Consider the following 17,126-nt stretch of genomic DNA (forward strand, 5'->3'; position numbering starts at 1 on the left):
ATTTAATCTCTAGATAAATATCTCTAGCTTACTTAATGGACACATTTTTTGGTAGGTAGTTTTAACAGTGTCAACCAAAGCTATGTTATTAGAAACATTTTCTTGTGTTATGAGCATAGAACTACATGTATGCTTGTGTGCTGTGAGTGAGGGAAGGGGACATTAAGATAGAGAATTGTATTGGCTTATGGTATGAGACTGGACACAGAAGCAGAGTCAGAGGACCCAGGGCACATAAAAAAGACTAATGGCAAGACCTGGGAACCAATAATATGCTTTGAAGAAAAAAATGGGAATTAAACAATATCTAGTACATGTTCACATCTGTGCTTATGCCCTTATGTCTCATAGCCTGGCAGTAATGGCAGCAATGGCAGTCAGTGATCTTGCTGAACTGTTCAGTAACAAGCTTCACACCGAACTTACTAATCAAAGGCTCATTGCACCTGCCTTCCCAGCTGGGCTCCTTAGCGGAGGTTTGAGAAGGATCAACTGTGACAGAATCATGAGCAGAGTTGCCATGCGCCAGTTTAGAAGATGCATGTGGCACCTCACGAAAAGACTGCGCAAAGTGGGTGAAGACAGAGGAAGACTCCAGCATCATGGTGACTTTGACAGGCTTGTGTAACATTCAGTTGAATAGTCCTTCATCTCTGAGTCAGCAATCACCAGAAGGGATAAAGCAATGGCTGTGCAGGATGGCAGACTGACTAACAGCCGATGTTTTGATGTGAATGTTAGATTCCTAGTCGTTAAAATATAATTTTCAAGCCAGTTTTCCTAAATTTGGATCATTTAAGAATGTCTCTGAGGTAAACATAACCGAAGACAAAGGCATTCCCCAGCACTTTCCCTTCATTCACCTCCATGCTCCTCCTCCTCTTAGGATGAATGTATCTGCTGCCTGAACCGAAAGCTGTTGTTAAGAGAGGCTTTATCAAAGAGAAGGCATTTGAGTCAAAACCAAATGCATTTGATCCCAGGTCTCCTGAGATCCAGCATCCCCACATAGGCAGGTCAAGGTGAAGAGATGAGACACTCCAACCAGCATCCCTGTTTGGTTCTGTGCTGATAGCCAGCTCAGTGTCAGGTATTTTAAGTGATTAATCTTGTATGTTTCGCATGCTCAAGGGTCACATGACCACAGCTTAAGATGTCACCAACAACTAGAGCTGCCCAGCAGTAGTGAGTTCAGTCAGGCCCTGATAGTTAATAACCCGTTGCAATTTTAGACAATTAATTGTTAGGGCCGGACTGGTGCACAGCAATGAATAACATGAATCTTACAACCCTCCAGAACAATGTTTTTGTTTTAGGGTGCTTGATTGGATGCGAAGCATGTTTTTCAGAAAATAAAATGCTTACATATATGTCATTACATGATATATGAAGAGAAGAAAATTTAACTGAATTTGCCATATTCATGCCTTATAATCACAAGCATAAATATATGGGTATCATTTTAGAATATCCTGTTTAACCCCAAGGCTTACCTCTTCTCTCCACTCACCATTGCTTTCATTTAGTTATCTAGTTATTTGTTATCCAGAGCACTGTCATAACTTTGCTGGGTTAGCCAGCTTGTCAATGCTACCAGACTAATCTTCCTGAGAAATTACTTGAACAAATATTTTAATAGCGTATTATAAAAATGCCTATTGACTAAATTCATTGAACAATTTGGTTACACTTTTCATCAAAGCAAGCCTCTAGGTTATGATTTGAGTTTATCCTCAGTGTCCTGTTCCACTGTCCTCTAAAAACTTTGTTGTCCCCACTGGGTTTCTTGTTCAGCTGTGTTGGTTGATCCACGCCCACCATTTTTAGAATCCATTCCACCATTCTGCATTTCCCTGAGCTCTATTACTCTTCTCACTCCTGCCCTGTACTCCATTCCTCTGTGGTAACTGCATTAACCTTTCAAGGTTCATGACAAATACTGGGAGTTTTCATTACCTCCACCTGGAGATAAGGTTCTCTCCAATCTCTCATTGATTTCAGCCTTTAAAACCAATTGGAGACATCGTACCAGGAATATACTATGTGGTATAATGCATATATGATATGTTTCTTATCCATAAAACAACAGTAAACAAAATACAAAACCTGGAATTAATTTTAGTGTTCTATTCTATACAGAAAAAAGACTGAGTTCTGGGGTGCTGTATAACATACACAAGAGGTGTGCTGTTAATTTGCAGATCCATAATTCTAGTCCAGATTTAGCTAATTCAAACTAAATAAAACCCTAAACATACAAGGATGTCGTGTCTAGAGAGTGCACTTTTGTATTGTTTGTATATTTCAGACATGAAAGAATTGTCATCTCATAGAATCCTTGAGAGATGGCATGCTCATTGTCCTGGCACTTAGCAGGGTGCCAACTACTTTCTTGCTAAGTGATTTGCTGATCAAGTACAATATAGTCTAATTCAAGATAGTGAGGCATCTCATTTTAAAGCACTTCATATTTGCCTGGTATCATTTGAGATGCCAAAGGGGAGACAGGATAAATTGATGTTGCAATGTTCCCTGCCTTAATGCTTACAATAAATCTGTAAAGGGAAGATAGACATTGCTCCTGTGCCACCAGCATGGACAGTGTTAAATCATTAGCTGCAGCAAGGCTTCTTCTTTTCATTCTCTGTATAAGCGTTTCTCTCGTATAGTTTCGATTCCGTCCATGTTCCTGGGGGCCAGTGTTCCCAACATTGATGCACAATGTGACAGCACATATTGTTCAAGGAAGCAGGGGACAGAAGTACTTACTGTGCAGGGTAGAGTCTAATAATAGATTGCTTATTCATCTGCTACTCATGGCATTAGCATTCTGGATTCACTCACTGTTTCAGCAACTAGCACACTACTCCTAGGAAAGGAGAAACTGATTCTATTTCACACTTATCTCTGCCCTAGCTCTATCCTTCTATAGTCTACTTCCACACCAGTGCACATACTAGCAGTGGAAGTTTGGCCAGTGCAGGGATTATGTGGTAAAATTCTCATTGTAAGAAGGAAAAGAACATTTGAGGTAGGAAATAGAAATGTTGAAAGCAGTAATATTTTGAGGGCTCTCTAATCTCATTTATTCACTCCATAGATTCTGCTCACCACAATAAAAATACAAAAAATATATGGATGTTAACCTTAATAACACTCACCAACAACATTTTGATATGGTTCAGCATAATACCCTAAGGCCCACAGAGGATCCACATGCCCAGCTCCTGCTTGGAGAGATAGCATTTTTTTGGTCATGGTAAAAGAGGTCTGTCCCTCTTCCTGACCTATCTATGCCCTGACTATTATCCTGATTCCTCTTTGGCCATGTCTCATGTCTCCCTCTCAGATTTGATCAAGGTTTAACCTTTGGATTGTTTGTAGTACTTTTAGCCTGTCTTGCCTCAATGTTTAATATGTTCCTGGGTCTCTAGGATTTATATGCAAAGTATACTTACATTAACCTTTAAGATCAGGCTCAAGAGTGATTATAGGTTGGGTGTTGTTTTCGTGTTCACAGGGATCTTTGGTTGTTGGTATGGTGATGGGGCCAGGAAGTGGTAGAAATTTTGGGAGATGGGCAAGATAGAAGATCTTTAACCCACTCAAGTCATTACCTCCAAAGGTAGTTCTCATGAGAGCACAATTTCCCCAACCACAGAAATGAACTGTTATATCCATCATGTATTTGAATCTTCAGAACTATATAAGATCAATATTTTTTTTATAGAAGTTAGCTGCCCCAGGTATTTTGTTACAGTGCTGAAAAGTTGCCTGAAGGAAACACTACAACTTCTTGTAATCCTTTTCGAACATTCCGTGCTAATCTAAGGCTTTATTCCTCTTTATTCTATTAATGATTGTAGAAATAATCACCAGTTTATAGTATAATTATTTTAATCTATGCTCCCATTTAAGAGTAATCCTTTAGTACAGAAGCTTGTTTAGTTTATTTTGTTGTGACTCATGTGTAAAAGATGTCATTACATTTTCTGTTCAACTAATGGTAAAAATATACAGTTCTCTAATTCAACAGTTGTGAGGGTTATGGTATCAGATCCTCTGGGTTGATAGCCAAGCTTAAATATTTAATGGTATATATAATATTGGAAAACTCACATGTTCTCAAAGTTTCTATGAACAGGTTTTCTTTCAATTCTTTGTTCCTGCAACTCTTACTGAAGGCACGAAGCCTTGGTATAGATCCTGGACTGTCTAACTTTAATCACCATCTGCTTTCTAGGAGCCCTTGTTCAGGAGTAGAAGGTCTGTCACAGAAAGCGTTTAGTTATCCAAGAGTCACAGAGCTCAGGAGGAGGGACCCTCCAAACATTGACATAGGGATCACACAAGAGTTTGCAGAAGGAGAGAAGGAAGAGTTTTGTTTACTGGCAACAGACTTAGAGGTTTGCAAAATGAGAACTCCAGAGGAACCGTGGTTGTGGTTATTCAATAATGTGACTGTGATGTCATGACAGTATATACTTAGAATGATTAAAATCATGTTTTATGTTATATGCACATCAAAATTTCAAAAAATATTTAAGTATAGTCAAATGAAGAAATACAAATAGAAAAAAGAATAACAATGCCCAGAAAACTGTTAATTCCTTGTAGCAGGGCACAAAAGGCCCCACCTGCAGCATTGCTTGCTTTAGTGGGATTTTACTGATGAATGATCTGGGTCCAGCCACTTTGCCCCCCAGAGGCTGTTACATTAGATTACTACCTGTTACCTTTGCTTCATTTCTCCTTCCAGACTTTTTGTATTTTTTTTCTATTTTCTTTTTCCTTATTTTCAGGTTCTTAATACCTTTTTAAAAGTAAAACCCCATTTAGCTTAATAGCAGAGAGTGTTTTTTTACATGTAACCACAATCTTGAGGTATTGAGACAATCTCCAGGGAAATAGCATAGCAGAATTCATAGAGGGGAGAAAAATAGCCAAAATAAGTCTGGGAACCTTTGTGAACTTGAACCATCCTTTGTAGAATTTCTCCAACACATCTACCTTTGGTTGTTCCTAGATCTACAATTTTGTTGAAGTTAATTGTATAAATTATCCTTCAAGATTTCTTATTTTTCAATGTTTTCATTTCCTCATCCCTTCCCTAACATTCCCTGCAATTCTCTCTGGTATTTTCACCAGCTTAATAATACAAACACATAATAGTAACAACCTTGTCTGCAGTGATTTCTTTTATCCATTTTTCTTTGAGTCAGCCATCATTCCCATTAGAGAAGAGAGAATATAATAAACATTTGTATGTTTGTAGAACCTAGGAAGTTTCTGGAATGAACAGGTTAGTAATAGAAAGCTTAAGGAATGAATGGGTGAATTGTTGAGTGTAGTCAATTTGGAACGGAGAATCTACTTGATTCTCTTCCCTCCTTACTGATTTCCATCCCCCCTCAAGCTTTCTGGGCTACAGACATTCTTTTTGAAGTCTCATTTCCACAGTCAACATTTGCACCATGGATAATAAATTAGCATCACTTTGAAAACAAAAAAATGATTTCATTTTTCACTTGGAATGTAGTCACAAATTAGAAAGGGCAGCAATGCTACACTCCCTGAGGCCTGGAAAGTCTGCTGGTGTTTTATTAGGTAGCAATTTCTGTTTTTCCTGGATTTACAAGTTCCTACTTTGTCCCTGGGAGCCTGAACAAATGCCAAGAGGAAAACAGAATGTGTCTTGCTACCTGGAGACCATATGACACCCAAACCAAGAGGCATCAACTACTAAGCACCTGTCATTGTGACTCAGAGAATGGATATCTCAAAGGGAAAATGTGAGCAGTCCAAGGTCAGTCTGCATGGTGTGGCCAAAAGCAGTCTTACCATGGTCTCCTTTTATTAGCTTTTCTGGTTATGGCAAAGTCCTAAGTAAGAGAAATGGAAAAATCACTTGTCATGATAACAAAGATCTGAGAAACATGCATTTTATAAAGGGGATCATTTTGAGTTGCCATTTTGATAACTTTGTCAGATTCAGGGGAGCTGTAATAATTTCTCAGGAAATAAAAGACATTTGAACTGTAGTCTCTATCTTATTATCTCTAAAAGTGTCATCTGTGAAGTCTTAGTATTATGCTGTATCCTGGGATAGAATACAGCAGCCACAGAATTAACCCAAGAGCTGGGAGAATTGAGTGACATGTCTCTATACACTATCCACAGAAGACTGTAGTCAATACTTTTGAGATTCTATTCCTGGCCTGATTATCAAAGATACCAATAGGAATCCTAGGTGGCTGCTCATTGTCTATGGTATTCTGGGCCACAGAGAACAAAAATTTGCTAAAGTATTTGCATAACAGAGGACACATTCAAGTAGGAAAGATGGAAATGGTGTCTTTGTTAGGGTTTCAAGTGCCATAATGAAACACCATGACCAATGCCAACTGGTGAGAAAAGTGCTTATTTGGCTTACCTTTTCTCATTATAGAGCATCATTGAAGGAAGTCAGGGCAGGAACTCAAACAGGGTAGAAACTAGAGGCAGGAGATGATTCAGAGGCCACGAATGGGTACTGCTCACTGACTTGCTCTTCAAAGTTTGCTCAGTTTGCTTTCTTATAGAAGCCAGGACCACATGCTCAAGGATGGATCCACCTACAGTAGGCTAGACCCATCCCTCATAAAACCACTAATTAATAAAATTCCTCATAGCTGAATGTTATGGAGTCATTTTCTCAACTAAGGCTCCATCCTCTCATGAGGCTCTAGCATGTGTCAAATGAATCTAAAACTGACAGTACAACCAGGAAACAGGATTACCTATTGCTGCCAGTCTTTTCCAATGGACTTTCTAGTAACCTCTAGGAATCCATCAAAACCTTCTCATGTGGCCATGGAAATTTAGGAGTGGCTGAAAAAAAAAAAAAAAAACTCAGGTCACAGGCAGACTTTGAATCTAATCCTTCCAGAGGCTGTCTTTTGTGACCCTTCAAACTTCCATTTCTAGCCTGGAGATGGAGCATTCACAACTTAGTGAGGCTCTGGCTGAGGGTGAAGAGCTAGGTGAAGTAAAAAGGTGGAACTGACTAAATTGAGGACCTTTGTGATCTCTCTCCTGGAATGAGATAGAGAAGTTGAGTAAACTCCTGTGCTTATGCTCTCTGTTTTGTACATATTAGCTCTATTTATTTTAACTATAACTAGTAATTGGGGAACAAATATTTTGAAGAAATGAAAGTTGTGACAAATGTTTATTCTTCTAATTCTTTGATATATCAGGAAACTACCAGATCAGCAATGGATTGGGGACCAGATGTGCAAACTCACCTGAAGGAGCTACATTTGCCCTGTTGATGGTGCTCATCTCATTCTGGTTAAACATATTCAGAGGCAAAGGAATTCCCCTACTTTGAAAGAGATTGCTTTAAAACAACATCATACACAACAAAAAGAGTTTTGTTGGTGGCTCGTGGCAGGACCTGTTTTTGTTTGCATCCTTCTGTTGGCTAATAAATGATTTCATAGTTGACTGGATTAAGAATTATTTGGAATGTAGCCTTGAAGACCTTTCTAGGGGGGTTAACTGATGAAAGAAACCCCACTCTCAATGTGGCTGGCACCATTCTATGCCCTGGGTTCACAACTGAATCAACATGTGAAGGGAGAAAGTCTCTGATCCTTGACTCTGGCCAGCATGCGTCCAGTGATATGCTCCAGCCATCACACCTACAGACAACATTGCCGGCTACCGTACCTTCCCTACCATGATGTTATCCAACCTTAGGCCAGAATAAACCATCTCTTGCCCTAAGTTTTTTCTTGTGGGATATCTTGTCATGTCAATAAGAAAAACAGCTAATGAAGTCTTCTTATGAAAAAGTCTCACACACTTGCCAGAGGAGTCTAGGGCTGAGCTGTGCTATAGTACTCCTAAGGCCTGCTATTCAGTGTAGTGATTGAGGTCACTGCTGTTCTTCCATACAGACTGAGGTTTTAACCTTGTCCCAGTATTTCCTATCAGGATAACAGTAGCCAGTATATAGGTACTTTCTGTGGCTGGGATAAGGCAACATGACCAAAAGCAACTTAAGAAAAAGTGCCTTATGATTCCAGACAGAGAGTCCATAATGGCCGAAGAAGCATAACAACAGGCAATAAGAGCAGTATGCTGAAACACCTCCATTGTGCATATAAAACAAGAGAGAATGAGCTGAAAGTACGGTAAGGCTACATACACTCAGAGCTCAACCCCACTGGTGTCCTTCCTCCAGCATGGTTGTACCCCCTCAAGGTTCCATAAGCTCCCTAGCAACAGCACCAACAGGTCACCAAGTAAGTATTCAAGTACATGCTTCCATGGAGTCCAGTTCTCATTTAGACTACCACAGCCATACTGTTTAAAATCTCTTTTGGTTTAATGTGCAAAATGGGGCAATATTATACCCAGCACAAACAGCTCTTGGGAAGATTCCAGAATGCATTTGAATTTCTTACTATAATGAGTGTTCCACAGAAAACTTTCAGAAACGCTTGTCTAATTATTGTTATTTTAGCTGTTTTTCTCAGATTGCTTTCGTGCTTTTGAACAAGGTTTGACTTCTTCAGGTTCTTCTAGCTATAGAGAAGAAATGTAAAGGTTACTATTCGTTTGTTAGCTTCTCACTATACATTTGAAAATTGCCATTTTTTGAAATGTTATATTTCACTGGCCTGAATAATTTCAATCCACTTAAAAGGTAATACCTATAGTAATATCTATTGACACATGTTGTATTTTGTTGGGGGCCGACTTTTAGCAGAAAGCGGCTATCAGCTTTGCAGCCATCTTGAGCCATATACCCTGACATGAGACTTGGATTACAATAGCCTACAACAGCTGAGCACACTCTGATAACATCTTGCTTTAGATACCCAGGACTTCCTTGGGTGCAAGAGATTAAAGGTGTGTGAGATTAAAGGTGTGTGACTTAAGAGTGTGACTTAGAGATCAGATTTAGAGACAAGACATAAGGGTATGACTTAAAGGCGTGACCTAAAGGCATGGCTTAGAAGTAAGACATATAAAGGCGAGAGGCAGACAGAAGACAGAACAGAGAATCAGACAGAGGAGACAGAGAAGCAGGCACTTGGGAGAGAACTTGGAAGAAGTAACTTGGAACTTGGAGGCACTAGGAACTAGGAACTAGAAACTCAAGACTTGGGACTTGGACTAAGAAGAGAGACTGAAGAATAAACGGGACTGAAATGCACTCTGTCTGGTCTCCATTCTTCGAGTCCATCCTCACTCTCTCTCTTGCCCCAATGTGGGGTGCCAAAAAAATGTTGAGAACTGCACTAGTCCCTGTTCAGGTGCGAAAAATGTTGAGGCCTGCACTGGAGCCTCACTTTGGGCAGCCAAAAATGTTGCAGCCCTCTCCACTTCACTCTTGGTGGCTACTGTATCCCGGCCCAAGCTGCTGCTCCGGTCTGAGGGTCAGGGTTCAGCAAGAGAGAGAGTGAGGATGGACTCGAAGAATGGAGACCAGACAGAGTATGATTCAATCCTGTTTATTCTTCAGTCTCTCTTCCTAGTCCAAGTCCCAAGTCTTGAGTTCCTAGTTCCTAGTTGTACTCCCTGAAGTGTCTAGTTCCTAGCTGTACTCTCTTAAGAGTCTCCCTAAAGAGTATATTTCTTCTAAGTGTCTGATTCTCTCCCATCTGCCTCTGCCTTTTATATGTCTCACTTCTAAGACATGCCTTTTGGTCACACCTTTAATCATGCCCTTAGATCTTGTCTCTAAATCTGATCTCTACACTTCTAAGTCACACTCTTAAGTTATACACCTTTAATCTCACACACCCAAGGTATCTAAACCAAGATTATCGGAGTGTGCTCAGCTGTTGTAGGCTATTGTAATCCAAGTCTCATGTCAGGGTATATGGCTCAAGATGGCTGCAAAGCTGATAGCTGCTTTCTGCTAAAAGTCGGCCCCCAACAGGAAGTCGGCCGCCAACAGTATTTCTGAGTTTATCTCAGCCAGGTCCTTATCTGTACTCAATATAGTATGGAAATCACCTTGATGATCTGGAAGCCAGTTGCCTGACCATGCATACCTGTATTCAAAATGTCTACAGGTACTATCAAGAAGCACTTTAGATGGGGTAAGGATGGTTATCATGATCTTATCTGGGATTCTCAAGAAAGAACTTCATTAGGAAAAACTCAAAAAAATGTTTCTTAAATATTAACATATACCACAGCCACCCAGAGGACTTGTTAAAGGTCAGGCGTGTGTGTGTGTGTGTATGTGTGTTCATTCATGTGCATTCCCCTGAGACGTACATGTATACATATGCACATTAATGTGGAGACCAGAGGTTGATTTGTGTCTTTCTCAATTGCTCTACAATATTTTTTTGGAACAGAGTCTTTCATTAAAACTTGAATTTACCTATTTGGCTAGACTGGCTGGCCAGCACATCGTCTCCTGGAATGGGATTAGAGATACTCAGTGTTGTGCTTGGCTTTTTATGGGGTCCCGTGTAGCAGGAACAATAGGGCCACCTCTGTGTAAATGCTGGGGGTCTCCCAGCCACAAAAGCATCTTCTTCAGGACAACCTAATTGTGGACTACCTGAAAGACCAAGAATTGCTGGTACAGATAATGACAGCCAATCAGAAACTGCTGTTTAGAAGAGATGCTTTCTTGGGACCAATGGGGTATGGGTGGAGGATATTAAAGAAGCTTGCACTGGGGTTCAGGTGAGCTTGCTGTGGTATTGACTCACCTGGCCCCCAAGGACAAGTAGGGTTGGGCAGAGAGTAGGCCATGGGACAGGCTGCAGATCTGGGGAATCACTTGCACAGCAATTCCTTTACTGACTGAGCCATCTCCCCAACTCTGCAAGCTAACTTTCTGGACCCACCCCCACTTCAGATTTTGGATGAATAGAGACCAAATATTTATTGGTTCTTTTCAACTTATTTTCCAATGATATTAATACGGCTATTGTCTGGGACCTTTTGATAATCACTGCTTCGAAGTGCCTCAGAATATTCATAGTCAAGGACAGGGTTTTTTTTTTTTTTTTTTTAGAGCTTTTATATTTGTGTTTATTCTTCACTTAACTTTTAAAACACTACTATAGTTGAATATTAAAACAAACACAATAGCCAAGTAGTGAGCATAGTATGATTATAGTCATTCCCTCATTCATTACTGCATATAGAATGTCAAAGTGTGATTGGCCCATTAAGAGTTCTGACACTGAAAGCCACCTCTGGGGTGATGTTCATCGTCCTCATACACTTCTCCATTCTAATGATGCCATCTTTCCTGATTTGGATCAAAGTCCACCAGTTCTATCTGATCCATTTCATTAGTCTCTTCTACTTCCTTCCTTTCAGGAAGGAGTTTTTCCAGTAATGAGAGTTTATCAGGAGAGAGAAAGTCATTTTCAGGAAAGTTTACCTTAAACTCAATGATTAGACGTCCCATTTCATATGGCCAATGATATACTGGCATACCTTTATTTAGCACAGATTTTTTAACTCCATGCTCGACAATCTGACCTGGATGAGAGGTGATGACTATGGTTCGGTTGTCAAGTGTAGATATTGGCTTTTGGAAGCTGCACAATGCTTCAACCAGCTATATGTCCATATACATGAAAAGGTCTTCTCCACGCCTTGTAAAAACAGCATGGTCCTTCTGATCTAACACAATAATATTTCCTGGCTCCAGTCCTGGTACTTGGTCTTCACTGTGGCATGTTATCTTCTGACCATCTTTCATGCCTTTATCAATATGAACTTCTAAAATTTTCTTCTCTCAAGCTATCTTTCTTCCATTGCAGCTTTTACATCTGTCTTTAGAACTGATGCATTCTTCATGACCCTGACACTCCATGCAGATTGACTGAATTTGTTGAACTATTCCTGGTCCAATCTGATGAATCGTTATCTGCATGCCCATCCCCCGGCAGTTGGGACAGCACTCTACTGCTCCTTTCTTACCACCTCGGCCTTCACATTTGCCACAAATCACATTCTTTTGCAGAGCCAGTTTTCTTTTTGCACCATTATATAAGTCTTCTAAGATCACTGAGACTTGATGAACAACATTTTTTACTTCTCCTTTCTCTTTGCATTCTTCTTCCTCCTCCAAAGAACATATCAAAGATATCCAAAATCACCACCTGTTCCACCCTCTTTAATCGCCTGCTCACCTCTTTTATCATATAATCCCCCACACACATTTTTTTGGAATCAGCAAGAACTTTATAAGCTTGAGAAATCTGTTTAAACTTTTTTCCTGGTGGTACTTCAAGGCTAGTTTTCTATATGCCTTTTTCAGTTCTTCCTGAGTAGCACTGGTTTGACCTCCAAAACATCATAGTAAGTGGTTTCTTTCACCATTTTTACAGCCAGTAAGCGGGCCGGTACCAGAGAGCAGAAAGAGGAGCAGAAAGATGAGCAGAAAGAGGAGCGTAGCATAGTGCCTCAAGGACAGATTTTAAGGCGTGAAATCATCTATGGTTTATCTGCAATGCTTTGGTGCCATGTTGGGTTTTGGATATACAAGAAAAGAATAAGCAATTACTAAAACACTGATAAATAAACCCAGATGCCAACACTGTCAAAAATTAAATTGGCAATACAATTAAGCTGCTCTATTTGGGTTGTGTCTGAGGATATATATATATCCAGCCATTCTGAGTAGCTTCTTGGGAAATTACAATGTTAAGCCCAGGGGTGTTGAATAATAGTAATAAGTAGGACTGTGGAGTAGAAGGATGCTGTGTCTCTATCTACTTCTCTGACCTTCTTTAATAATTGTTTCTCAAAAGTGAAGTTTTGGGTTTATTAGCTTTGTTGGGTTCCTTTTGTAGAAACTTTCTGATAAAAGGTTTCCTGTGTGTGGCTTTGCTTCCTGGCATTACATTTTCTTTCCATACATTGGAATGGAGATGGTAACATGAGATTGGCTTCCTTAGGACACTTCTTTTATACTGACTTTTACCAATGAGAAGAAGGTTTTTTTTTTTTTTTTTTTTTTTTTTTTTTTTTTTTTTTTTTTTTTTTTTTTTTTTTGCCTTTAAAGCTGTACTAAGCGTTTTAAACATGTCTCATCACTGGATTCTGGATTTCATTACAAACCAGCTTAGCCCATTTAACATCTTATCTCATTTAACTACTGTATGATGAAGCAGGATTTGTGAATTTGTTTTTTACTCTATCTCTCTGTCTTTATCTCTGTCTCTGTCTCTTTTTTGGTCTCTGCCTTTTTGTCTCTATCTCTCTCTTTGTCTCTATTGCTCTGTCTCTTTGTATCTCTCTGTCTTTGTCTCTCTCTGTCTCTTTGTATGTGTGTGTGTGCGTGTGTGTGTGTGTGTGTGTGTGTGTGTGTGTGTGTGTGTGTGATGAATGCAGGCTATAGTGTGCATGCAGAGGTTAGAAACCTTTGTGGAAGTTCTGTCTTTCCACCTTTATGTGGATTCTGGGAATTGAACTCAGGTAGCAGGCTTTCATTATAGGTACCTTCAGCCATGGACTTGTCATCCTTTTTGTTATAAGTACTTGGGATTAAATCTAGAGCTGCATGCTGAACAAGTGTTGTACCACAAAGCTAGCTAAAATTACATTCCTAGATAATGTAGACTTTTAAAAGCGTGACAGTAGTTCTCAACCTTCCTATTGCTGTGGCCGTTTAATACAGTTTCTCGTGTCAATTATAAAATTATTTGTGTTACTACCTCATTACTGCAATTTTGATACTGTTATGAGTCATATTGGAAATATCTGTGTTTTTTTGATAGTCTTATGTGGCCCTGTGAAAGGGTTATTTGACCCTCAAAACGGTCAGGACCCACAGATTGAGAACTACTGTTTTAAGGGCTGAAGAAATGTCTTAATGATTAAAAGAGATTGCTGATCTTCCAGAGAACTAGAATTGGGCTCCTCACACCCATATTAGGTAGCTCACACTTGTCTATAAATTGTGTGTGGAACAAAACACATTCTTCTGGCCTCCATGGTACCTTCACACAGATGGCACACATACACACATTTACATATTGATAAAAGGGAAAAGGACTATTTCTGCAAATTTAAAACTAGAATGAAAATGAAGAATAGTTTTGTTTGTAACACCAATGAAATGAGTAGAATTTAGATTATATACCAGTGTGCATAAATAAATATTCAGTGGTATTCTTTGTCATAACTGATAAGCAACATTAACACATCATTTATACCCAAGGACCATGGCTTTTGTGGATTTTGATGCATATACACTGCCCTGTAACTACTATTAATTTATTATGTAGAATAATTTCTCTGCTCTAAAATGCTTATGTTCTCTGATTATTCATCCACTTTTATTGCTAACTCCTGGCCACAAAGATCTTACTTTCACTATAGTTTCTTTTCCTTTCCATAATGTTATGCAATAAGAATTATCACTATTAATTCTATGTTATGTGATTTTAAAATGCTGTGGCTTGTGTAAGGAACCATCTCAGACCTCTTCTTTATTTCTTTAGACCAATAACACCTCCAGAAAAATGGATATATAAGGAGAAAAGGTAGTTTATTACCAGAACACTTTATGAAGCAAATTAACAGGGTGTCAACTTCTTGCACTCTGGTGAAAACAAGGCTAGATACTATATAACATGTAGAACATTCCCTTTGCTGTAACCCCTTTCCTTATGTAATCAGAGAAGGGATATCACAGGGATACTGGATGCTTCAGTAACGGATTGAAACCTTCATAGAGGCCATCTGTGTTCCCTTCCTTCTTAGAGCATACAGCATTTAGCACAACAGATGCTGTTTGTATTAGATTGAAATTTGAGAAAGGAGGGATACTTGATAGTGAGTGTGCACATTCTACATCCATTTGAGGAACAGATTACCGAAAACAACTTAAGAGAAGAAGGTTCCTTCTGGGTTATGGTTTTAACAGGAAATGGAGTTCAGTGTTCTGTGAAGGCATACTGGCAGGAATGTGAAGTAGTTGGCCACATTGTATCTTCAGTCATGAAACAGGGAGCATAAAATGCTGGTGGTCATCTAGATGATTCAGTCTATCTTTATTTAGTTGGAGAACCCATTTCATGAGATGGTGTTTTCCATATCTGGGATGGGTCTCCTTTCCTCAGTTAAACGTGTATAGAAATACCTTCACAGACACATCTCTGTGGTTTCAAACAAGTTAAGTTGACAATAAATATTAATTACACAAGTCTTGTCTACTCACTATGTAAATTTATTGCTTTTGATGACAGCATTTCATTTCTGTTCCTCAGAGTTTCAGGGAAATTTAATAAGGTAAAATGCATTCACTTCAATTTCAGAATTTTCCATAGTCAAAGAACAAAATCTCCACAAAGAGACTGTATCTGCAGAGGCTGGTTGGCTGACTAGAGCTGTAGTACTATAGGGAGATTGAAATATTGCTGCTTCTGGTGAGGAGTTACCTTATTTTGGGCTAGTTCTTGCCTTCTGGCCAGTCAGTCTTTACCTATGTTTGTGTTTAACTATTGTCTTATGACTAATTGATAGAATCCTTTTAGATTATATTAACTTGGCAGACATCTAGCTTCTACCAACTCAGGAACTAAGAATGTCATCAGATAGCATTTTTGACCTCTAGCTAAGCTTCCCCCATCTCAAAGATGTACCCATCAAATGTATTTTAAACTTGCTTTGATTTTTAACATTTTGTTCTGTAAAACTAGAAAGACTTCATGAAATAAGTTCCATGCTGAAATATGGAATTTGAAGTAACCTAAATATATGTCCTGGGCCATGGGAATTAAAAATGGCTTCAGAATAAATTATTTTCTCATTTTTTAAAGATGAGAATTTTGGTTTGTGTGTGTGTGTGTAAACAATTGTGGTGACACAACTTGGGCATCCACGAATGAGCCACATTTTACTGGAATAATCATCTGGCAGCCAGGTACCAGCATGGACCCACTGACTCCAGGTCACCTGGTGTTATCTCCTCACCTGTACTGTTAGTGAGCTAAAACTATAAAAACTCTTTGGGCCCCAGGTCCCTTGGTTTTCTCAACAGCCCATTTTGTTTATTCGAAGCTTCTTCACCTGAATTGTACCATGATAGATACCTTTTTAGTCTGCTTTCAATGCATTTGATTTAAAGTGTATAGTTTGTTTGTTTGCTTTGAAGCCATTTTGGTCTAGGTATCTGGTTTGGGCTTCTGTGTTCACTTGCTTTTGGATCTCTAAAGGCACTTTAGATTTTGCTCAGTTTCAGAACTTTGATGAAATTTTTGTTTTCATTTTGTCTTGGTTTCTTTAACATATATACGACTTCTCCAAAATATTCTTAATATAATCTGTTAAATGTAAGGACTGTTTTATTAATAATGGACTACTATGGTAGCTGGACTTTTGGCTACTGTATAGATTCCATTTGCCTCTACCCTTCATCCTTCTTATTCCATTTCAATCCCCTAACACTAGGTAGTAGAGAAGAAAGGATAGAGAGGAAAGGGTATGATTATATGACTACTTCCTACTGATTACGGACAGAGTTCCTTGGGGGAAGTTTGATCTTTACTATCAGGATACTTACTTTTTTCTTGTCTTTTTGTGTACAACTATTCGACAAACTGTAACAAACCACATCCAACCTCCATCTGGCCACCCAGCCCCTTCTACTGGGGCTCTGGCATTTCTATAGCCTCTGAAAAGTCCTCAGGATTCTAAACATCATGAACTTGACAAAACTGTCTGCGGCTGCCAAAATCATGCCCCTGCTAGAGCATGAGGCATATCATGTAGGTGTAGAGAAATCATGTAGAGAATATGAAACAGCCTCATATCACATATTCACAATGAGGGTTCCATAAAATATAATCCAAACAAGTCTTGGTTCATTTAAATGTATCTTGAGTATGATTATATATATATATATATATATATATATATATATATATATAGTCTACATGTGATTACTATTTGTTTTTTAAAAATGTGCTTAGTATTTAATTAGTTTATAAGTAAAAGGTTTTTTAAACTAAAGTGGTTAATTTGGCTCAGCTTAATTTCAATCATCGTAAAACTAAAATTTCTAAGTAAGAAATAATGATAAGAGAGAAATCCTGTATTTAATCAATGTGACTACGTAGGTAAAACAAATAGAAATGGCTAAT

The 17,126-nt window shown here is 38.8% G+C and overlaps 1 pseudogene; it reads right to left on the bottom strand.

Moving 5' to 3' along the window:
• Window positions 1-11,191: 11,191 nt before the first annotated feature.
• Window positions 11,192-12,357, bottom strand: LOC117709253 (dnaJ homolog subfamily A member 1 pseudogene; annotated as a pseudogene).
• Between the last annotated feature and the right edge of the window lie 4,769 nt (window positions 12,358-17,126).

Source organism: Arvicanthis niloticus, chromosome 5 (assembly GCF_011762505.2).
Source record: "Arvicanthis niloticus isolate mArvNil1 chromosome 5, mArvNil1.pat.X, whole genome shotgun sequence".
Lineage (NCBI taxonomy): Eukaryota > Metazoa > Chordata > Mammalia > Rodentia > Muridae > Arvicanthis > Arvicanthis niloticus.